Here is a 25720-nt window from a genome sequence, read left to right as displayed (position 1 = left end):
CACAGACAGCAAGTTGAGTCTCTTATGTTCAAAATGATGGAAAATTATGCCCAGTGTAAGTGGTATTGATAATACTTGTATCAATAACAGTTGCTCTGATTGTGTTGGATATTTTGAACTAGTTTTATTGTACGTTGTCTAGAATATTCAGTATATGGTGATTCATAAATTTAAGATAATGTCATAGAATTTGTGACAGAACGAATGCTGCCTTAAAATCCCAGTAACTATTACTGGTATACGTAAGAAAAATATAACGATGTTCTACAGAAACATGTGCGTGTGACAGTTTGCAAAGAAGGACAGGCCCGGGTCTTTTTCTTGACACATATTTTTGCACTGTGCATGCTCAGGTCCTTAAATATTCCATAATAAAGCAGTAGGTTCACTATAAGGTTGCTGCAAAAACAAACGCTAATTGCAGCGGTGGGTTGGAGGAGCTGCCTGGGTAAATTTGTGAAAAAATAACAAGCGGTGTCCTTGAGTGTCCCATCACCTCCAGTCTACTGCGGAGATTGCAAATTGTATTGCTGCCAAGCACTGTCTTAGATGGCATTCCTGTTGTTACTAGAATGTCCCCTTTTGCATCTAAGAATGTAAAATCATCTTCTGTACAGACATAGGTGGTATGGGACCAATCTAGGGGGCACCTTTGAGGCTTCCGCTGTCCCTTTTCTCATTTACAAGCAGAGCAATTCTTTTCAATTGCTGTTTATGTATTTAACAAAAAAAATATATACCACTTGATTGTAGTAAAAACCTCTAAGTGGTATATAAGGAATATTAAAATTATCAATAAAGAAACATTTAGAAATAATTAAGAGATTAATACATGTTGGCATCTACGAAGCAAAAAATCTCCGTATAATTTCCACAGCTGTTGACCCAGTTTCCTACTCGGGAAGTGAGATTCTGATTAGGATGCCACATCCGAGATCTGCATCAACCTTCCAAACAAGATCATTCGTGCAGGTTTCCTGCAAACTCCCAGTTCACTGAAATGATGTAATATTTATACAAAAATACAAATGTAAAAGGAGCCATGCTGGTTCAGAGCCCCTCCCTGCCCCCCCCCGGGCCATCTAATGCATCATTCTGTTTTTTCAGTGGCTAACCAGATGCCTATTAGAAGCCGTATCTATATCTCTATTCTTTGTATAGAAAATATTTTGTGGCAAGGTATCGGAGCAAATAGCATCATTTCATTTTTATTATCAGGCACCTGTTAATTTCAAACAAGTAAATATATTTTTACAGTGGTGAAAGCTGAATGCCACTGAAACGAAAATTACATTGAGATTAAAGTTTCATCAGTTCATATCCCCCACCTTGGTAGAGTGTATCAGAATATACAAGAAGGAATCGCAAAGAAGGAATGGTCTGCTGGAAACGGTTTCTCAGAGTCAAATGAATTGCTGAGTATTATTCAAATAGTAGTTGACCACAAAGTACTTCATACTCTCATGATAAAACTGTTTGATTTAAATCAACATGAAATACATATGTTGTTGATAGTACTAAAAATGGAGGAGGTTGTCTGTAAGCTCATTATTTCTTTTCCTAATAAGCAAATACCTCTGCTGGATAAATAAGCCCCAACAGAAACAGCTGAAGGGAGCTGCAGATATAAGTTCCAGTATTAATATGGCACTCAGGGCATCATTCCTCTTATTTTCTGTGCTTGAATAATTCCGGAAGCGTAAAATAGGATCTCCTGTATACTTCATTTAAAAAGTGCACTTCTGATTTCTGGAGCTTGACCGTAGACCAGTTTGTTGAGAAGCAAGTTGTATGCATTGATTCAATTGCTCCAGTTGAGCACAGGAGATCAGCATGCAAAGCAGACTTCTATGACAGTGTATACAGTGGAAAAATCATATTTACATGGTGCTGCTTGTCTGAGCCTCAATGAATTGTCTGGGTAGACTTCCCATTGGAAGGAAAATAAATGTTACCAATTGTGAGCAGTGCTGGACAAGAATAGGGTTGCCAGACTCAACAGAGGACAGGACTTCTGTGCCTTTAATTGCCCTGCTCTCTTTTGAGTCTGGAAACCTTAAAGAGAAACCAGCAGACCCTTTGTTTAATTTCCAAGCAAAGGGTCTGCTGGTTTCTCTTTAATGTTTCCAGACTCAAAAGAGAGCTGGGCAATTAAAGGCACAGAAGTCCTGCCCTCTATTGAGTCTGGCAACCCTAGACAAGAAACTTTTGCAGCCTAATTACTCCCAAAATCAAATATATAAAGGACTATAGGGCAAGTGTTCACTAATACCAAGTGTAGCCCAGATATGTTGCAGCAGCTCTTGGAGCCATGCAGGAAGAATAAGAGTGGTATCCAGAAGCTAACTAGAAGTGATGTGGGACAGACCAGATCTAGAAGCAAAGCCTGGAAAGGCCACAAAAAGAGACCATTGGGAAGTGGTGTGGCTTTCTGTAAGGCTTGTGCAGGCAATCAAGAATTCATCTTTCTACAATAGTTGGCTGATTTCTGGTTTAACTTTTTATCTTGTTTTCATTTTACAGTTTTATTATTCTTGCAAACCACTCTGGCATTTTCTATTATGAACAGTGGTATTTAAATATTTGTTTATAATATATAGTGATGGTCAAGCACACACACACACACACACACACACACACACACACACACAGAGAGAGAGAGAGAGAGAGAGAGAGAGAGAGAGAGAGAGAAGAGGAAATCAGCAGATTTATCTGTGGGTGAAGCTGAGAAGGGTGGAAGCTGATATGTGCTTCAGACTACAGAGGTTTTTCATCACTCCTTATGAGGAGTGAGGTTCTGCAGTGAAAACTAAACTAGATGCAGGGCATGCCTGGTAGACTGGGTGCATTCTTGCCAGAATCTCAGTGTCAGTGTTCACTACCATTGGTTAAAATAATTGATGTGTATTTTAAACATTTTGACAGTATTAAAAGTGTGTGTTTGAATGAAATGATCCTTATGAGGTTGCTTTCTTCATTGGTAGTCATCTGGTACGAGCATTTTCATACACATTGCTTAGCTGGAGAACTGCTTTACAAAAGTCAGAATGGTGCATATTTCATAAGATGGGTGTGTTTTGGTGCTCGTATTGTTCCAAATTGTACAAATTTGGTAGGTTCACCTTCAAGTGCAAACTTTATTGAATTCCCATCCTTAGTTGTGAGTAGTAACATGCCTTTCTAAATACCCCATTGCAATATGAATTTGAATGCATCAGCCTGCAGCCCAGAACCATTGTTTTACTTTGTTTAGCATAAAACGAATGTGTACATTATTATTGTCACAAAAAAGCCACACCCAAAGCATAAACACGTTTCAGCAACTTTTAAATGTAACTTATTCTAGCAAAAAAGCCAGGGCCCAACAAATGGGGAAGACACATCTAGCATTATGGATGTGGTCTCAAGTCACAGGATATAGTAAGCTTAGCTAAGTAGATATGGAACTAGTCAGTGCCTGGATGGGAGCTGCATGAATACCACCTTCAGTTCCATGAAAGAAAGATGTGTTGGAGGGCCAGTCAACCCATGACGCAAGGTGAGGCAACTGCCTCAGGTGGCAGAATACACAGGAGCAGCAGATCCTAATGTAGCTCTTTAGTCCCTCCTTGTTCCTGATGTACATCTTCACTCACTGCTTCTTCGCTGGTAGGGAGTGAGGCACCATTTTGTCTTGGGCTGACCCTTCTGGGACATAATAAATACGTTAGTGGTTTCCATAAATTTGGGACAGCTGTCATTTCAGCGGTGATACTGAACTGGAATGCAGGATGCTCCAAGCTTTGGCTCCCCCCCCCCACTCCTTGCACTGGCCAGTTACCCTTGTCTTTCCCATCTCTTTCCTCCATTTCATAGAATCGTAGAGTTGGAAGAGACCACAAGGGCCATCCAGTCCAACCCCCTGCCGAGCAGGAAACACCATCAAAGCATTCTTGACATATGCCTGTCAAGCCTCTGCTTAAAGACCTCCAAAGAAGGAGACTCCACCACACTCCTTGGTAGCAAATTCCACTGCCGAACAGCTCTTACTGTCAGGAAGTTCTTTCTAATGTTTAGGTGGAATCTTCTTTCTTGTAGTTTGAATCCATTGCTCCGTGTCCGCTTCTCTGGAGCAGCAGAAAACAACCTTTCTCCCTCCTCTATATGACATCCTTTTATATATTTGAACATGGCAATCATATCACCCCTTAACCTTCTCTTCTCCAGGCTAAACATACTCAGCTTCCTAAGCTGTTCCTCATAAGGCATCGTTTCCAGGCCTTTGACCATTTTGGTTGCCCTCTTCTGGACACGTTCCAGCTTGTCATTTATTTCCTCTTTCTGCCTAGATTCATAAAGAAAGTCCCTCTGGGAAAGATCTCACCTTTTACTCTGTGAACACCCAGGTACATTGATGATGATTTCAGAAGTAATAATTCAAGTCCTGATCAGGACACACGTTCAAGAGCACAGGAATTAATCGTTGCAGGGATCAGAGAAATGTCAAACACTTACAAGGGAAATGAGGATGTGGGTCTTTTGTTTTCACTAGGAAAGGAAGATGTAGGTTGGGATGTAGCAAGAAATGAAGGTTGGAGTCCATTTGATGGGTAGGTAATGAAACGGCACACACTATTCTCTGATTGCCCTCAATTAGCCTATGCAAAGTGGGAATTAATTGCCAGTATTGAGAAAAACTTCACCTTTGTCCCTCATTTCAGGATCTTGCTTATATTGAGTATTTCTCAAGCAGTATTAATCGAAGTCCTGAGAACTTAATCACAGCTTCCAGGCTTCCCCTGCCCTTCCTTTCTCGCCCCACCCATTTCCCCTCCTCCTTTAAATAAAAAGACTGGTCCTCCTACACGACAGCAGCAGTTTAATTAATCAATATGTGAGGGTAAGGACTAAAGTATAAACCAGTACTCTTTAAAAGAACTAAACCCCATCTCACGTTTCCTTACTACTGTGTCATCTAGAATTGCTGAACTCAGACTGGTTAGTTTGGTCCATTTGCTTGCAACAAAAGATGGCTGTGTCCTTGAGAACATTTAATGTGTCACTATTAATCAAGTTGACTTGCGATGAAAAGTATGCGGCGTATACAAATAAGCCAAATAAATGCAGTCCTAGAACTGCATGCCATGTTTCTGTGCATCTTTCTTTAATGAATCAGAAAGTGTGATCACATCCTCATTACAGGCTATCAGGTCATTATTACAGTCAAATGCCACCAATGGGAACTACAGCATATTAAATACAGGCAAGACAAGGACCAGCAATGACAATATAGGCCTTAGAGAACCATTTCTGAGCATTCAAAGCATGTCAGTAGCCCTTAAACTAATCCTATAACGTCATACCCTTCAACATTTCCCCGATGAAAATAGGGACGTCCTATTCAACAACAACAAAAATTTTTTTATTATTTATACCCTGCTCATCTGACTGGGTTGCCCCAGCCACTCTGGGTGACTTTCAACATACATAAAAACATAATAAAACTATACCGGGCTGCCTTTAGTTGTCTTCGAAATGTTGTATAGTAACTTATCTCCTTGGCTCATGGGTCACATAACTCTGTGCCCTCCAACATTTCTCTGATGAAAAGAGGGACATCCTAAGGGAAAGCGGGATATTCCAGGATCAGATCAGAAACTGGGACTGCTTCTGTAAATCTGGGACTGTCCCTGGATAATAGGGACACTTGGAGGGCCTGTTAAAAGTGTTACAATATTATTATCATATGAACATGAGAACCATCTCCTGGATGGGATGGCCCATCTAGTCCAGCATCCCGTTTTCACAGTGGCCTTCCAAATGTCTATGAGAAATTCACGAGCAGGACCTGAGAATGGCAGCACTCTCTGCATTTGCAGTTCCAAGCAACTGGGATACAGAGGCATATTGTCAGGCGTGGGAGTTTCCTCTCCTCCCCCAGTGGCATCAAAGAGCAAGGAAGAATCAAGAAAGTTCGCATTTATGGTTCTATTCCGTCATCGTTGTGCAAGACAAAGACTCCAGTCCTTAGCTCCATAGTGACGTTGCTCACTCTGAGCTCCTCCCCTTCCCTCCCCAGCAACAGCACTTGGCTCTGCAGGGGCCCCCAGTAGTCAAATGTCACTGAGCCCATTCTTCTTGCACTCTGATTGAGCGATGAGTTCTCGGGGATGGTGGCTCTTCTATGCTTTCCAAGGATGTCTCTGCTGGCTGCGCTCCATCTCCCCCTCCTTCTCCTAACACCTCATAATTAAGCTGTTCTGAGTTCTGCTGTAATTCAGTCCCATCTCCCTCTTCTCTAGAAGCTACTGGAGAAGGGAGGGGTGATTTCCATCCCTCTTCCCCCTCCTCTTCAGTCTAGTCTCTGACACATAAAGCCTCACATACTGCCATTTATAGCATTATTGTCCATGACTATGCCTAATACACTTAAAGTCATTCATTTTGGCAGCCCTCCCTCCCTCCTCTGGGAGTGAGTTCAAGTCTAGCTATGTCCTGCATGGAGAAGCACCTGAATCTTCCAAAATTCAGCTTCATTGGATGCCTATTTCCCAGGTCTATTTGTAGCATTGCTGCAAATTATATTTTAAAAGTATTGGAATAGGAAAGGAATCAAGGGGTATGTAGAATATATATTTCCCCCCTCAAAAATCATTACTGTATGTGTGTTAGAGTTGGATGTGGAAACTTTAGTCTGGATGCAACCTCCATATGGGCTAAAAAATTAGGAGTGATTGAACTTCCAGTCCTTTTCTTGTTTGCTCGATAAAGCAGTCTGGAGGTTCGAAGTTCAGAAAGAAATTCATGTCTATACATTTTCTGCAGCTGAATATCTCCCTGTAGCATAATTGTACTCCACACAAGAAAAGTGTAGATCTATGTTCTTCCACTGATTTACTTTATGTAATAAATACTGAAAGGCTATCAGGGTACAGTGAATGGTTGGTAGAGAGAATCTGCTGGAACATTCGCTGATCAAAGACCTCAGTTCACTTGTGCTGTTAGCAGAAATATGTCTGGCTGAGAAAATGGAGCAGGTTGTTATAGAAGAGCCAGGGTGCTCAGTGAGAAGGATCTACAGGGCTTTTTTCATCCTGGCAATACATAATGTTGCATGCCTTGAAAGGAACAAGCTGTTACTGTAGTGATGTTGGGTTAACAATGCAATTGTAATGACTTTGCTAACTCATAGCCTCCAACATTTCTCCGAAGAAATTAGGGATGTCCTGAGGGAAAGCAGGACATTCCGGGGGGAAATCAGAAACGGCTTCTGCGAATACGGGGCTGTCTCTGCGAAATTGGAAGGTCTTCTAACTTGCCTGTTATTTTGCTGCATGAAAGTTGTATTTTGCTCTTTGTACATCTGGGGACAGATGTTTTTTGGGGGTGGTGTCCCCTGGAGAACCATTGTTAGTTAGAAGAGGCAATGCTGAGTTAGGCGAACAAATAATTTGACTTGGTATCCAATAAAACATTCAAAGCTGCTTGATTCTCTTTAGTGCCAGGGATTGCTCTATGTTCCTTCTTTTATCAGCTTGTCTCCTTGGTGCTGGTTCCTTATTTTCTCAACTTGGATTTGTGTGTGAAATAATGAAAACGAGCGTTTCAAATCCTCCTACTAGCTGTGTTCTGTAGGTGACCTTTGTCTTAGAAAGAGCGGATTAAAAGTGTCATTTAGATAAGGGATACACTCGGAATTCAATCTGATCAGCTTTCGCTATGGAACAAGGCCTATCCAAGCCTGCTTCACAAATATGCAGATTGAAATTGCATACACAGATTGGAATTGTGTGAGGATAAAATAGGGCCAGAACTATGTGTGCTGCCTTGAAGTTATTGGAGAAAAGGTGGAATATAAATGAAGTTAAAAAGTTAAATAGTATTGGTTGGGATAGCTCACCTGGCAGAGGATGAGACTCTTAATCTCAGCGTTGTGGGTTCGGATGCCATGTTGGGCAAACAATTCCTACATTGCAGGGGGTTGGACTAGATGACCCTCGGGGTACCTTTCAACTTTATTATTCTATAATATGTTGAAGCTAAACAACAACAGCTTATTCTGTCAGTTAAAAGAGAAAGAAAAATTGTGATTGATTAATGGAAGAGAGCAGAGGGGAATGATGAATTAAAATAGGAAAGGCACTTGTGACACAGTAGAATATGTTTGCTCATCCCAATTTCAGATGAAACCCAGAAAAGAAGCATAAGTAATTTCAGAGTCACCTTTACTGGACTGACAGAATTGCTAAAGTGAAAAATGAAATTCTAGCCTCAGGTAAATCCCAGGATGTTGTAGAAATTTTAGCAACTAGTCACTGTTTCCAAACTATATGTGAAGTATGGCATGGATTGATGACTTTTTTAGGGTTTATTTTCTCTCCCACTTAAAAAAGAAAAGAAAAGAATGTCCTTGCTATGCATCTCTGTGTTCTTTCATGTTGCTCGCACACTGTATTCAGTGTTATTTCCTGTTGTTCAATTTCAATCTTGCTGACTGCAGCAATTTTAAAATTGCTATCTCCTCTGCTACAGAAAACACAGTAGTTTCCAGTGTCCCTCAGACATAATGTGCTTGTATAGTCCATTTGTCATTGACACAATAACAGTAATGACTCTATATTCTTTTTTGTGGTGAGACAAACAGTCTCTCTTTATATACAGATAATAGTTGCAGCTGAAGAGAAACAATTTGCTACTGTTGTCTGCTGTGGTGCTCTGTAGTCCTGCTATTTCTCCTGTCTCAGAATATCAATTCTGTAGCGTCGAGGCTACAGGCCTGATCCGTCTGGAAGGGTTCTGCTCTGCAAGGGCCACCCAAGTCAATGAGAATTGTGCAAGAATGTGCAATAAGGAGATGTGCATGAAAACTGTGGATATTTTATTACCATATATTTATTTATACCCTACCCTTTCCCCTGACGGGGATTTTGTCTTAGAATTTTGAAGTGTCAGGCATAGTTCTAGTGGCTTTAGCCCAAACGTAGCAGAGTTTTCCTGCACAGCGCAGAAGCTAGTTGAGGTGGAAATGATTAGTCGACTAGACGCAGAATAACTATTTACAGGGTTTATTAAAAGAAAATAAAACCAGCAGAGTCTCTGCATACAAAGCAAAGCAAAGTAAATCCTCTCTGTCTCTCTCCAACCATACGCAGCACTCCTACTCCTAACACCCACCAAGAAACAACTGTGCTAGCATTCCTAGATAACAGAGTTCAGTGCTGGTCATTAACCAATCAGAGAGTAGTTTCCAGGCCAGGCAGACCTTGGCTTTCTGCCAAGAGTAAATTGACACTACTTTGAATTAATTGTGTGAAGCAAGAATCTGTAAGTTTCCCATGAGAACCAATTATCAGAAACTGAACAGATTCAAGGTGGCTTAGAGATAAAAATGGGTGGCATCCATCTATCTTGAGAGACAATGGAGTGCGCCTTCATGGGTGAAGTCAAGCCGCTGTGTTAGCAGCATTCCTCGAGGCACAAGCCTGGGGTATTGAGTATGGAGGTACTGGGCTGCCCAGACGACAAAACCCCTCTCCTGGCCATGCCAAAGGAAAGCAGAGCAATACATTTGGCACCAGCTTAGCTGTTGGAGTTGCTGGAAGGAGGCATACAAGGCACCGTCCAACTGTCTTAGGGACTTCCACTCCAGATTTGTGCAGGGTTTACTCCTTAGCTTTTTCTTCTCCCAAAGATATCCCGCAAGGCAGTGGAGGTTTAGGATCAGTTTTCCTTCTCCTTCGATGGGCTACCTTCCCAGGCTGATGAGCAACATCTGCCCCTCACTTCCCTCCGCAACACATGTGGAAAACACCTTCTTGACCCACTATTAGACTTCGCCCTTCGATCTGCCAGAGTCTGTCTTCACATCAAGGCCAGTACGAATGCACCGAGGGTTTGAAACCCATCTGCTACCCCCACCTGGTTTAGTAAGAACAAGTGAAAACATTGGGGGGGGGGATAGGGCAAAACATTGATAGAATACACACACACTTTAACACCATGCAAATACAGTGGTACCTTGGTTCTTGAACGGCTTAGTTGTCAAACAAATCAGTTTGTGAACATTTTCCGGAAGCCGAATGTCCAACATGGCTTACGCTTGAGGGCAGAAAGCTCCTGCAGCCAATCGGAAGCCACGCCTTGGTTTTTGAATGGTTTGGGGAGTCAAATGGACTCCCAGAAAGGATTTAGTTCGAGAACCAAGGTACCACTGTAATTGCAATAGAAACAGTACAGCACCAGTGGAAATCTTTTTTAGTAGACTTGTTGAATGAGCATGCAACTTTGCTACCCTAATGAACCCACACCACTGTGGTAAGGTAAAGGTAAAGGTACCCCTGACCATTAGGTCCAGTCATGGACGACTCTGGGGTTGCGGTGCTCATCTCACTCTATAGGCTGAGGGAGCCAGTGTTTGTCTGCAGACAGCTTCTGGGTCATGTGGCCAGCATGACTAAGCCGCTTCTGGCAAACCAGAGCAGCGCACGGAAATGCCGTTTACCTTCCCGCCAGAGCGGTACTTATTTACCTACTTGCACTTTGACGTGTTTTCGAACTGCTAGGTGGGCAGGAGCTGGGACCGAACAACGGGAGCTCACCCTGTCATGGGGATTCGAACTGCCGACCTTCCGATCGGCAAGTCCTAGGCTCTGTGGTTTAGACCATAGCGCCACCCACATCCTACCCACACCACTGTGGTACCTTGGACTAAAATTCCCATCATCTCGGTGAATTTTATCATATGTGGTGGACATGCGAGAAAGTAAAAGGATTTTGGAAAATGATATATAATGAGTTGAAAAAGACGTTTAAATACACCTTTCCCCAAAAAAACCCGAAGCTTTTTTATTAGGTTTAATGGGAGAGGATATATAGCAAAGGGAGATCAGAGATTATTTATGTAAGCGACAACCGCAGGGAGGAGTAAATTAGCCCCAAAGTGGAAACTACACGAGATACCGACGATTGAAGAGTGTCAAACGAAAATGATGGACTATGCAGAATTGGCAAAGTTGACCTGTGGGATCTGAAACCAGGGAGAGACAAATTTCCAGAGGGCATGGAGTAAATTCATTGACTATATAGAGAAGAACTGTAGAAGTTTAAAGACACTTGCAGGACTGAAATAAATCCTACAAAGTGAACTTATCTTTGTTTGTAAATAGGAGCTGTGAGATAGGATTGAGAAATAAAGCCGAATGATGGGAGGGAGGGAGGGAAGTCACAGCTCGGCAGAGCGATAAGAACTGAGATGGGAAATGTAAGATGATTAGTTTTTTGTTGTTTTTTGTTTAATAAAAAATTAATAAAAATTGCATTTGCAGTCGAAGCATAGGGCTCACATAAATAGGGATTCTTGGGCACATGGGTGTGATGCCAGCAACGGGCTTGCTTATTTATTGTGGTATGAAAAGAATAAACTTCTCAGACCTCCATTGTTGGATGCATTGACTGCACTAGGAAGAGTAATCAAAGCATGATAATGCTATTTTCAAAAGGAATGGGTTAGATTCATAGTTAGAGTATGGTTAGAGTACGCTGGTTTCAATGGGTTTACTCTAAGCATGACTAAGTCTGGATGCAACCCAATAATCTTACTTTTTTGCATTTATACAAATAACAACCTGCAAAATATCTATATCTAATGCCACTGTCACTTATGCATAGTGACCATTGGAAAAAAATATTATGTTTTGTCCTCGAGAATCCTGATTCCACATGTGCATACATGTGCATATTTATTGGACCAAAAATAACTGCTTACACCATATTGGACTTTTCACATTTCATCATACAGACCATATTTGCTGTGGTTTTAGGAAACTAAAATAGGTATTTTAACTGACACACCATGTACAATTTTGTTTTTCACATGGATACAGGTTGCCCACCATTGAAATTCATTACCTGCCTAAATCTAACAACAGTAACAAACATTTGCACCGCTGCCACGCTTGCATCAAAAACATGATTATATAATAAATGAAACTTCCATCCTAGCCAGCAATCTCACATATAGCAATATTTTCCAGATGGTCAGCAATCTTGCGGAATGCAGGTTATTTTAAGAAGAACTGGCTCTTCTTGACTTGAATTAGTGGGTGGCATGTTTATGTTTCCTACATGTGGTGAAAACACAGCATTACTTCCTTCCTAACTAGCTTCTGAAGTTTGTATCTCCTCGGGCTTTTGCATTCCTCTGAGCCATTTGGATGGTGGCCAGCGAAAATATTTTCCTTTCAGCAAATCAGCTCCATGCTGTTTCACATCTCAAGAACATTCTGAAAGGTACTTTAAATTCTGAAGATATAAGCATATCACGCAACAGTAATTTCCTTGCTACCCCCTTTGCAAAGTCAAAGTATTTACCTTTGGTTATCCAGTTGTCACGGATGTGGAGAATAACTCCAGCAGCCCACACACTGCCATCAGCACCAAAATAGGGAGATTGTACAGATTGTGTAACTATGATACAGTGACGCCGACAACAGCAACAAATATCTGCCACACTGAGAGTGGAGTGTTTAGGGAGACGTGTCTTCCATCCCTTCCTCAGCCATGATGTACATTGGAGCCATGGTCCAATCACTGCCGCTCAATTTGACGTACCTCACAAGGCGATTGATGGAAATGATTTTTATCCAAATTTTGCCATATACAAGCTGCAAATACGTATCTGGAGTCACTCCTTTTCAATAATACAAACTAAAAATAAACAATGAATAGGTTCAACTAACCCAGTATGCTAGTGGAAGCCAGCATAAGTCCTACTGCTAGTAAAAGGTAAAGGTCCCCTGGATGGTTAAGTCCAGTCAAAGGCGACTATGGGGTTGCAGCACTCATCTCGCTTTCAGGCCGAGGGAGCCGGCATTTGTCCACAGACAGCTTTCCAGGTCATGTGGTCAGCATGACTAAACCGTTTCTGGCCCTATGGGGCACAGTGACGGAAGCCAGAGTGCACGGAAATGCCATTTACCTTTCCACCGCAGTGGTACCTATTTGTCTACTTGCACTGGTGTGCTTTTGAACTGCTAGTTGGCAGGAGATGGGACAGAGCAATGGGAGCTCACTCCGTTGCGGGGATTCGAACCGCCAACCTTCTGATTGGCAAGCCCAAGAGGCTCAGTGCCAATCACGTCCCATCCTACTGCTAGTGCAACAGTGGAGGAAGCTATTGTTATTAGTTTCATTTATTACATTTGTATACTGCCCTGTACCCACAGGTCTCAGGGCAGTTTCGACATAAAATCACAATACAAAAACACAAAATTCATAATAAAAACTAAAACAACCCAATAATCCCACTCCCTTCCCGACACATTTCAAAAGGGCATTGGATATCAATCAGCCAAAGGCCTGGTGAAAGAGGAACATTTCTTTGCCTGGTGCCTAAACGTGTATAATGAAGGCATCAAGCAAACTTCTCAGGGAAGTGCATTCCACAGACAGGGAGCCACTGCAGAGAACACCTATTCTTGTGTTGCCACCCTCTGGACTTTTTGAGGAGGAGGCACACAAAGAAGGGCCTCAGATGATGATTGCAGGGTCTGGGTAGGTTCATATGGAAAGAGGCGGTCGTTGAGGTATTGAGTTCCTGAACTGTTTAAGTTTTTATAGGTCAAAACCAGCACTTTGAATTGGGCCCAGAAACTAATTTCTAACCAATGCAGTTGGACCAGGATCTGTGTAATATGCTCAAACTGTCTTGCCCCAGTGAGCAAATAGGAACTCACCTTAGGCAAACTACCAAACTTTCTTCATGGGTTTGGTCTGAGTGTAAAATAAGATGTACTGAGCTCCTGGCAAAAGGGATGGAATGTCAAAAACAATTAATAGGAAAGAAAACATAGCTCTGTTGTTCGGAGGTAGACTGCACTTCTCAAACATCTGCTGATCAAACTTATCAAGATGTCTGCACCGGTTCTAAGGGGCGAATGACTTCCCGTTGTGTGTTCACTGCCTGAGGCAAAATGGAAAGTTGCTGTCCGTCGCTCCCCCCCCCAAGCCTAACTTACCAGTACCGTAGCTGCAGCTTCCAGATTCTAGCAAGATCTCACAGAGCTCTCACCAGAACCCAGATGCTGCCAATGCTTCTTCTCACTTCTCCAGCGGCAGTGGTGGCACCAAGTGGAGCACCCATGGGGACACTGGCCCTGGGATTGTGCCACCCAAGGCAGCTGCCTCAGTCTACCTCATGGATGGGACATCCCTAAATGGAGCTCAAGCAGAATGACTTATGAAGTAAAATTTGGGTTCCTGACATAATTCAGTGATGTCGGGCCCTAGATTTCCTCCTCCTCCTCCTCCTCCTCCTCCTCCTCCTCCTCCTCCTCCTCCTCTTCCTCCTCCTCCTCCTCCTCCTCCTCCTCCTCCTCCTCCTCCTCCTCCTCCTCCTCCTTCTCCTTCTCCTTCTCCTTCTCCTTCTTCTTCCAATCACATTTAAAACCATGATATAAAATCAAACATTAAAAACTTCCCAATACAGGGCTGCCTTTAGATGTCTTCTAAAAATTGTGTAGTTCTTTATCTCCTTGACATCTAATGGGAGGACATTCCACAGGGAGGGTGCCACTGCTGAGATGGTCCTCTGCCTGGTTCCCTTTAACCTCACTTCTTGCAGTGAGGGAGCTGCCAGAAGGCCCTCGGAGCTGGACCTCAGTCTCCAGGATGAACAATGGAGGTGGAGATGCTCCTTTAGGTGTACAATACAGGGCCAATTTTGATCCATTTTTCCTCGCCAGCGTCTGAAACCAGAATGAGAGCTAACCGGGGAGAGAAAGTGGGGAAGGAAGGGTTGCAGGGGGAAGTTTGTGTGTCTATGGCTCAGTGTTTCCCCTGCTTGCCTGCTGATTCACTTCTAAAATTCCCATCCACAGTCAGGCTGCCTTGGTGAACGCAGATTTGGGAATACACATTTGCCAGGTAACCAGTAATTCTTTGCCCATGTAAACAAGAATACAGTAGATTATCTTAATGGTTGGAAATATTTGCTGTAGTCGACTGGAGGGTAGGTAATTGAGTTTACACTGTACTACAGAGAGCGCTTCTGCTGAAGAGAAAAACCTTCTCTGAGCACTTATAATTCTTCATTGCTCTTGTTGGATTTAGAGTGACTGTTTCCACTTGAACCAAATACACAAAATCCAAGCTGGCACTTGAACCCCCAATCGCTATCAACCTCTTTCAGGTGAAGAGGAATGAGGAAAAAAAGTTGATTGTAGCAACTTGAAGAAGAGAGAGAGAGAAACACAAATCCAAAACCTGTTTCAGGCTAGAAATAGAGCTAAATTCTTTCGTAACTTCTATTTTTAAATGCCATCTAAAGTTATGTGCATGCGAGCCAGATATGCTGCTTTTCTGCTCAAGGCTATCTACATTTGTTTATAGTTTAAAAGTGTGCATAAGGTGTGAAAACATAGAATTAAAATGTGTTTCTCTCAAGTTGCTGACTAAAGCTCAGCATGAACACGCCAGTTCTCGCACAGATATGCCCTTGATTTCTTGCCCTGCATTTTTGCAGTAATGCTTTTGGATGTAGATCAAAACGCCTTTTGGAGCTAAACTTTCTTTACATTTTGACATTGAGGTATGTGGCGGGGGTGGGGTGGGGACTGAAAACCAGCCTTCTGTAAGGATAAATGTTTTCATGTACGTCTCACGCTTTTGTTTATGTGTCTTTTTTATCTCAAGGTTTTATACAGGGAGATTTGAAAAAAAAAATCCAGAAACAAAACTGGTGGTAGGGGAAAGCATATTTGATATACTCCCTTATCAATCAATATTTCAGTATTGCCTATACCTGCTTCTGCAATTTGGTACCCTTCAGATGTTTGGACCACAACTCCTATCAGCAGAAACCAGCATGGCCAGCAGACCAGGAATGATAGGATTTGTAGTCCAAAACATCTATGAAATGGGGGCTGGTTTCATACATAGGCAGGAAGTTGTTATGGTTGTGTAGTGGCTTTGGTAGGTATCTGGAATGAGATATCTGGAATGTGAAGGAGGTAATCGAAGCCATCTATTGTCAACAGAGAGGGGCTTCTCACAAGATGAAAAATTTCACACTTAAGTCCTTTGAGAGCTCGATCTATATCTTCCACTGTCAAGACAGATGCAAGGAATTCATTCCGCTCCTCTGCAATCTCTTTATCCTCCTTGAGCACACCTTTGACTGTTTTGTCATCCGAGGATGCGACTGCCTTTCTAGAGGGTCTCCTGCTACTAATGTATTTAAAGAACTGCTTGTTTGTCTTAATGTTCTTAGCAATGTGCTCTTCAATTTTTTATCTTATTATCCCTTAACATCTTGCTCATACGTCTTTTGCCAAAGTTTGTGTTCTTATTTTGTTTTATTGCTTTTGGACAACTCTTCTATATATTTTTTTTACTGCAAACCTTATTGCCTTTAATATTAGTCTTGTCTTTAATATCCGACTGCACCGGCTACCAACTAGTTCAGAGGTTTTCAACCTCTTTGGGTCCACGGCTCCCTTGACCAACTATATTCTTTCTGCGGCAACCCCTGTGGGGCTCAGAAGACCAGTTATGTCACCTGCAGAGCTGACCATCCTCACCCCTTTTCAAACACCCTCCCTTGTGGAGGGATCCCTCAGCCTCCTCTCTTCTCCCCTCTCCTTGGGACTCCTCTGAGCAGCTGTTACTGCTGCCCCTGGTCTCTGAGCTGCCCCTCACCCCAAAGAGAGGTGCCTCCTTGTATTGCCCCACAGGTGCCTGGGAAGCACCAATGGCCAGCCCCAGAGGCACCAATCACCTGGGGAGCTTGTAGCCAGGGCTGCTGCAACAAACAGCTGTGCAAGCCTTTGGGAGGCAGAGATGCAAAAGGGCATCAGAGGAAGGAAAGACACTTATGCACTTACTTGACACCTACGTACCACGAACACCCTTCCTAAATGTGTATGAAGGCATTGTGCCCTTCTATAACCTTTCATGATCTTAACATGCTGCCGACAGAAACCAAAATATTTATCACCATGATATCTTTCTCAGCATCATGACTCAGTTCCTCAGGGTGCAACAAGGACCTGCTGCCCACAATACTTTAATAGTTATGTTGATATATAAAAATAAAAATTGACATTTCTGTGGTCAGATTCTGACCCTCAGTTGTTCCAGCCCAAACATTCAATGAGACTTGTCTCATCCACTCCATTTTTCATGAGACAGTATCCCTGGTGAATGCTCAAGCTCCTTCCATAAAAATATTCTGAAAGACTTCTTAGAGTTCAACCTTCAGTCCTGTATAACAATTGACCTAAGACCTAAGAAGGTAAAAACAAAACAAACAAACAAACAAAAACCTTTCAAAACTAGAGCCACTAGTTGCCATTATTTACTGTAAATGGTTTTGAAGTAGACATAGTTCATATGGCTTGTTAATTTAAGAGCGGTGAAATGAAATTTCTTTGCATATTTTGTCTGAAAGACTCAATTGCACTGTCACCTGTTCATCAAGTAGCTATTTATTTTTCTGAGAAGTATTCCAATATACCACAACTTTGGACTTAGAATGGTTAATAATAGATCTTCCATGCATAGGGATAAAAAATTAGTTATTGTTTGTAAACACATCTTGTAGTAAGCAATCAACTTTTATTCAGTGTGGACCTATTTAAATTAATTGATGTAACATAAGGCTCATCCACACTTCCACCTGAGCTACCACTTCGGGGGCGGGGGCGGGGATCAAAGTCATAATCGGGCAAATAAAGAAATAGCAAAGGCTACTTTGCAACAATGTTGTACAGCAATCTGATTGCTCTACTTCGCTCAGTTTTTCTCTCACATTTGTATTCTCCAACTACCTGCACATAATATCCTCAGCATTCTCCAGCTGCCCAAGTGTTCTCCCCCCCCCCCTGGAAGATAAAACACTGCTCAAAGCAAGCATTCAGAGGGCTAATATAGATATATTACTTCCAGCACCTGTGTGGATTTGGCAGGAAGAAACTGCTTAGAAGAAGCTGATCCCACTTTGCAATGCAGGAAAAGGGGTCCTTCCGAGAACAGAAAAGTCTGCAAAAAGCATTGTCAATTGTTAGAATACAGAGTTTTCATTTTAGATCCTTTTTATAGACATTGCAAGGAGGGTCACAGTCTGAGTTCACATCTGTAGTTCTCCAATTGTGGCTTGAGTTTCCACCAGGTGCTGAGATTCACTTGAGAAGACTTGGAAGGCAATTATCTGCTTCCTCAAAAGAACTCTGGTGCAAAAATGAAGAGGAACTTGGCACATGCCAGCAATAAATAAATAAAAGGGGCTGGGCTTGGATGGCCCAATGGCTCGAGAGCAAAATAGTGGTCAAGCAGTGGGAAGATTGGTCCAAAGAGAAGAGCCATTGTTCTCAGAAAACTCACACAGTATCTTCTTCCAACTGTGTTTTGGGTGACACACTCTCAAATTTAATAAAATAGACTTTGATACTATACTATACTATACTATACTATACTATACTATACTATACTATACTATACTATACTATACTATACTGCAATGAAATATTTAAATGTTTCCTTGATTGTCCTTAAATCTTCTCACCACACTTGCTATCCTCTCCTGCCACACCACTGTTGTGCGCCACATCCTTTGAAAACCACTATTTTATGTAGTCCATATTGCTGGACAGCATCCTCAGGGCTCCCTGACCACTCAACGTTCTGGCTCAGGCTGATCAGATGCATACTGTTGCAGAGGATTGAATTTAAGGGGCCAAACGTGGTCCTCCAGAACACTCTATATTCAGCAATTGGGAATTTTCCAAGGCCATGTCCCCTCTCTTTAGCTCACACTCCTTCCCTGCTCTGCTCTATTACTGCCTCACATGTCTTAGCTTGGCTTGAATGTGGTGGTGGTGGTGATGATGATGATTACTTATACCCCACCCACTCTGGGCGGCTCCCAACAGAAACATGATAAAACATCAAACATTAAAAACTTCCCTAAACAGGGCTACCTTCAGATGTTTCCTAAAAGTCAGATAGTTGTTTATTTCCTTGACATCTGATGGGAGGGCGTTCCACAGGATGGGCGCCACCACCGAGAAGGCCCTCTGCCTGATTCAATGTAAGCTCACTTCTCACAGTGAGGGAACCACCAGAAGGTCCTTGGAGCTGGACCTCAGTGTCCGGGCTGGACGATGGGGGTGGAGGCGCTCCTTCAGATAGACTGGTGCCAAGGTTGTTTAGGGCTTTCAAGGTCAGCACCAACACTTTGAATTGTCCTCGGAAACATACTGGGAGCCAATGTAGGTCTTTCAGGATGATATGGTCTTGGCGGCCACTCCCAGTCACTAGTCTAGCTGCCTTGTTCTGGATTAGTTGTCGGTTCTGGGTCACCTTCAAAGGTAGCCCCATGTAAAGCGCATTGAAGTAGTTCAAACAGTGTAAATGTCTCGTATGGATGGAGGAAGGAGAAGTGTGTGTGTGTGTGTGTGTGTGTGTGTGTGTGTGTGTGTGTGTGTGTAGAAACCTCTAGACTTGAATGCAGTGAGGTACACTGGTTAGAGTGTCAGACTGGGACCTCGGGAAACAAGGTCCCGATCCCCACTCAGCCATGCAGTGGCATTGGGTGAGCTCCCCATGTCTGGGTGGCAGAGGGATGTGCACACGCCAGGGTTGGGCATGGGGGGTGAAGGAGCCCACCGCGGCACCCCAGCCCTCGTCACCAACACTGCTGGAGTGATTCCACCCCACCCCAAAGGCAAGCATGGCCGTGCTAAGCCATCTGCCCACACGCACAGGGTGGAACCCAGCCAGCTGACACAGCATTTGACGGGCATGAACCAGGTGCCCCCATGAGCGCTGGTTCCTCCAATGCCGGGAGAGGAGCGCTGGGCCAGGCCATGCTGGTGGTGCCTGCGTGTGGGCGCCTCAAAAAGCACTCCCTCAAAAATCCACTCCTTGGTGCCACACCCCTGCTTGCATCCCCCATGTTACGCCGCTGCAGCCATGAAGCTCCCTCGGTGACTGTCTCTCAGCCTCACCTACCGCCATAGCTGCCAAGTTCTCCCTTTTAAGGGAAATTCCCTTATGCTGAATAGGCTTCCTCGCGAGAAAAGGGAAAACTTGGCAGCTATGCCTACCGCCCAGGGGTTCTTGCGAGGATAAGATGGGGGAAGGTGAAGAACCATGTATGCCACCTTGAGCTACTTATAGAAAAAGTGGTCTATAAATGTAATAACAAATAAATTGAAAGATTTCTCCATTAAGGTGAGACATCTATAGCTCCACCTGCTTTTACATCTTGTTCTGTATACCACCTGTGGCCAGCTGACTTTAGAAAGGTTTGTCACTCCTGAGTTAAACCAAGAGAGCTGGAGCCTCATAAAATGGGCTCACCTCACAGAAGAATAAGAGAGGCAATGCAGTGGTGCCTTGGGTTAAGAACTTAATTCATTCTGGAGGTCCGTTCTTAACCTGAAACTGTTCTTAAATTGAAGCACCACTTTAGCTAATGGGGCCTTCCGCTGCCGCCGCACCACCACCACCACCACACGATTTCTGTTCTCATCCCGAAGCAAAGTTCTTAACCTGATGTGCTATTTCTGGGTTAGTGGAGTCTGTAACCTGAAGCGTCTGTAAGCTGAAGCGTCTGTAACCCGAGGTACCACTGTAGCTGAGTGTGATCTGACTCCAATCCCAGTTTTGGCAAACCCTGTCGGTCGAACTAATCAAGTCAAAACTTGAGAAATAACATTGTTGCAAGGCTATTGGCGTTAAATAAATTTGGAAGTATTGGTGATGGCAGTGCACATTTGCATGCAGAGAAAAGAGTGAAATTGCAGAGAGAGTGCCCTTGGAGTTCCATCACCTACTTTGTGGCCATCTGCAAATGATGGCAACTAGAATTATGGAAAGTGCAAGTCAAGTGGTTTCAGGTGTGCTGAAAATTGGCATCCCAAAGCTGTAAATGGAGCGGCTCTTCATGCCCTGCAAAATGGCTGGTCATTTACATATAAATGGAAATAGTTAAAGGGAGGCTACAGTAGAGGAGGTTCCACAAAACAGTGTTATGCAAATTTATTTTGGCTTCCTCTTCAAACAGCTTTTCTAAATAAAAAAATAAAAAAAATAAAAAATCCCCAAATAACATTGCACTCATTATTATGGGATCACTTTTTCTGATTTAACACATTGCAAGAGACCAGAAGCCTTCCTAGTTGTCAAATTTCAGAACGCAGGTGTTAAGAGAACACGGATGGTTTGGCATAGCCCTTATTTAATATACTGCATGTTATTTCCTCTACAAAAGATTTTCCTGTCTTTTTAACACTGCCTGTGCCTGACAGGGGTCATAGTCCAGGAGAAAAGACACTTAAATAGGCATAGTTATTTTGTCAATTATGAATCCCTCGTGGCATGCTTGCTCTACGAAATAAAGTCATGGTTGTGTTTCCAGAAAGCAATATTCTGTGTGCACAGAACATGACACAGGCGGTGTATATGCTATATACTGTCCACTATGCATACATTCCCCCCCCCCCCAAAATATAATCTTTGGGACTGTAGTTTCAAAGGATGGAAGGATGTGATTTAAATGTATGGTGACTACACAATCTTAAGTGTAGTCTATAAGAAAAATCACTTTTCTGGAAATGGGTCTGTATTCCTCGAAGAATCCAGAGCTAACATCAGTAAGCAATGCACATACATTTCTTTTTTCAAAAGAAAATTATTTATTTGAATTTTCAGATTAAAACTTTACAGTCACCTATCCAACATACAACATAAAAACAAGATTCCAAGGAATTTCTTGGACTTCCCTCCTCCCCTTTGTGGGTCCCATTGTTAATCATTTCCTCCTCCATCTTTTAGAATGATCCAAATACAGTATGATATCTCTCCATTGTAACCAAAATTCACCATTAAACTACAAGTGATATTCCAATCCTACTAAATTTCCCCCATTCCTTATCAAAATTTTGGTCTTAATGATTTCTGATTCTTCCGGTCATTTTAGCCATTTCGGCATAATCCAACAACTTGATCTGCCATTCTTCTCTGGTACAGACCAGCAATGCACATACACCTCAAGCCCGATAAAGATCTAACCTTTTTAAAGTACCTGATTAATAACATGAATCCAGTTATGCTTTGCCTTGCTGCCTCTAGTAGTAAAAACACGGACACTGTTTTGCTTTTTAAAACGGAAATGCAATATTTTAGGCGGGGTTTGCAAATTTCATAATAACATCTTAGCTTAACCATCCAGAAATAATAATCTTCTTTGGTGATCACTCGTAGCCAAGTAAAATTGTCTTCCATAAACATGGTTTTAACAATGAGTCCATAGGTGACTGTTGTGGAGGCCAATTCTGGATCCACACGTCCTTCCACAGTGGGGACATTGGTTTCCGGGCATGAGTTGATCACGGTGTGGATTTGCTAATTGTGCCTTCCTCCTAGCACGTTTCTCCCTAGTTAACTGGGAACATGTAGGGACTGTGCAGTATCCCTTGTAATTTGTGTAATCACAATCATTTGAAAAAAAGGAAACCACAATTGTACATAGAGGCAACAGTGCACACAATTGCTACTAGGCTGCAAACCCACTGGTTGTTCTGACACCTCACCAATGAAGGTTGCCCATCAAAACACATGAATCATAGAACTGTGGAGTTGGAAGGTACCCCAAGGGTCACCTAGTCCAACCCTCTGCAATGCAGGAACCTTAGCTAAAGCATCCATGACAGATGGTCATCCAACCTCTGCTTAAAAACTTCCAAGGAAGGAGAGTCCACAACCTCCCAAGGGTTCGACATTTCAGTGTCGAACAGCTATTACGGTCAGAATGTTTCCCCTGATGTTTAGTCAGGATCTTCTTTCTTGTAACTTGAAACCATTGGTTTGGTAGAAACAAAATAAAAAAAATTCCTTCCAGTAGCACCTTAGAGACCAACTAAGTTTGTCATTGGTATGAGCTTTTGTGTGCATTGGTTTGGGTCTCCAGAGCAGGAGAAAACAAGCTTGCTCCCTCTTCCATGTGGCAGCCCTTGAGATATTTGAAGACTGCTAGTGTATCTCCTCTCAGTCTTCTCTTTTCCAGACTAAACATACCCAGCTCCTTCAACCGTTCCTCATAAGGCTGGGTTTCCAGACCCCTGATCATCTTGGTTGCCCTCCTCTGCACACGTTCCAGCTTCTCAACATCCTTCTTAAATTGTGGTGCCCAGAACTGGACACAGTATTCCAGGTGTGGTCAGATCAAGGCAGAATAAAGTGGTACTATTTCTTCCCTTGATCTGGACACTATAATTCAGAAGAGCATTATCTTTTTGAGGCTGCATCATATGTTAAGGACATATTCCTCTTCCTAACCTTCTTCAAGAGCAATTTGAAAGGATAATGTGGCATAACTCTTAGAATCATAGAATCATAGAGTTTGAAGAGACCACAAGGGCCATCCAGTCCAACCCCCTGCCGAGCAGGAAACACCATCAAAGCATTCTTGACATATGCCTGTCAAGCATCTGCTTAAAGACCTCCAAAGAAGGAGACTCCACCACACTCCCTGGTAGCAAATTCCACTGCCGAACAGCTCTTACTGTCAGGATGTTCTTCCTATTGTTTAGGTGGAATCTTCTTTCTTGTAGTTTGAATCCATTGTTCCGTGTCCACTTCTCTGGAGCAGCAGAAAACAACCTTTCTCCCTCCTCTATATGACATCCTTTTATATATTTGAACATGGCTATCATATCACCCCTTAACCTTCTCTTCTCCAGGCTAAACATACCCAGCTCCCTAAGCCGTTCCTCATAAGGCATCGTTTCCAGGCCTTTGACCATTTTAGTTGCCCTCTTCTGGACATATTCCAGCTTGTCAGTATCCTTCTTGAACTGTGGTGCCCAGAACTGGACACAGTACTCCAGGTGAGGTCTGACCAGAGAATACAGTGGTACTATTACTTCCCTTAATCTAGATGCTATACTCCTATTGATGCAGCCCAGAATTGCATTGGCTTTTTTAGCTGCTGCATCACACTGCTGACTCATGTCAAGTTTGTGGTCTACCAAGTCTCCTAGATCCTTTTCACGTGTATTGCTCTCAAGCCAGGTGTCTCCCATCCTGTATTTGTGCCTTTCATTTTCATTTCTTGCCTGCAACCTTATGTCTTTCCTCCTTTCATCTCCTCTCTCTTTTTGGAATACATAAAGCAATTGTGAGATTAATGTTTTGCCTTTTAATGCCAGCTCTGTAACATGGGATCCAGAGCAAACAAAAATGCATGATGGAAGATCTTAGTGTTCTGCTAAACCTGTGGGACCGGTTAGACTTTGGATTTCTTCTTATTGTAGAATTCAAGGGAGTTTTGTAGTTCTTCATTAATGAAGATTTTGGTCACTGAACATAGAATGCATTGCGCCCTGAGGGGCCACCACCATTGTGCAACATGAAGAAGGTTTACTTCCTTCTTTCAGGAGCAGCTACCAGCCAGGCTGAATTAAACTCTCTTGGAACTCTGTGAAGCTCTCAAGATGGCTTGTAGTATGAACTGCAATGCTGCTTTTGTGGAAAGAAACCCCCAAGGCACTTGTGTCTGCAGAATCTTTTCCAGGCACTTTAAATCGACTAAGCCTGTGTTTAGAGTTTGTTTTTCTATAAAAGCAGAGCTCAAAAATAGGGAACAAGAGAGGAATAATTGTTAATTGTTCAAAGCTCTCTCGATATCCCTCTTCAGATGTTCAGGAAACTCAGTAAACTAAACATGGGTGAGCATGGGAACAAGTATGCTAGCTCCACCGTCCGTCCCCATGCAAGTTGGAGTGTGTGACAGCCTGAAGCATAGGACCTGCTCAGTGGTGTAGCATGTGGGGGCACAGTGGTGGTTGCCCCGGGTGCTCCAGTATACCTGAAGGAGCATCTCCACCCCCATCGTTCTGCCCAGACACTGAGGTCCAGTACCGAGGGCCTTCTGGCGGTTCCCTCATTGCGAGAAGCCAAGTTGCAGGGAACCAGGCAGAGGGCCTTCTCGGTGATGGCGCCTGCCCTGTGGAACACCCTCCCATCAGATGTCAAAGAGAAATACAGCTATGAGATGTTTAGAAGACATCTGAAGGCAGCCCTGTTTAGGAGGCTTTTAATGTTTAATAGATTATTTTATTTCATTTTTCTGTTGGAAGCCGCCCAGAGTGGCTGGGGAAACCCAGCCAGATGGGCGGGGTATAAATAATAAATTATTATTATTATTATTATTATTATTATTATTATTATTATTATTTTCAACACCCAGTGCTGATTCAGTACAGCTGTGCGCTTCCATCACTGGGCTCCATTGAAAATGGCTTCTCCATGCGAACCAAGAACTGACCTCTCCAGACAGTGAAACAATTCTTATTCCCTTATCTCTGTGGCTGCAGTCTCCTGAGTGATGTTGACGCCATTAGGCAGTTGAATGTGCATGTGCATTCCGTCCTTTTCCCTCCCTCTCACCCCACCCCTCTGCATGGCCCGGGTGCTGGCAACCCACACTATGCCAATGGACCTGCTTCTACTCATGTAGACTCCCTGCGTTATTCCACTTTGGTACATGGTATTGGGTGACGCAGATGGATCAGCACTAAGGGGCCAATTCTAACTTTCTTCTGTGAAGAAAGCATAGGTGGCTTCTGTTGTTGTTTGATAGCACAGATTGGCAAGCTAATTTTTGTTTTATTTGCCATAGAGTGGTTATTTTGAAAGGTATTCATGGGTATTCATTCTTTGCTTAAAGAGAAGGCTCTAA

At 42.9% G+C, this 25720-nt stretch overlaps 1 protein-coding gene across 1 annotated transcript in view; it reads left to right on the top strand.

Annotated features, from left to right (window-relative positions):
• Positions 1 to 25720, top strand: part of GPC6 (glypican 6) — a 709291-nt gene that overhangs the window by 331532 nt on the left and 352039 nt on the right. The gene's annotated exons all lie outside the window — the stretch shown is intronic.

This window comes from Zootoca vivipara, chromosome 4 (genome assembly GCF_965207765.1).
Source record: "Zootoca vivipara chromosome 4, rZooViv2.hap1.1, whole genome shotgun sequence".
Classification (NCBI taxonomy): domain Eukaryota; kingdom Metazoa; phylum Chordata; class Lepidosauria; order Squamata; family Lacertidae; genus Zootoca; species Zootoca vivipara.
Note: the sequence above shows the minus strand (reverse complement) of the source record. Positions and strands in the feature narration are given on the sequence as shown.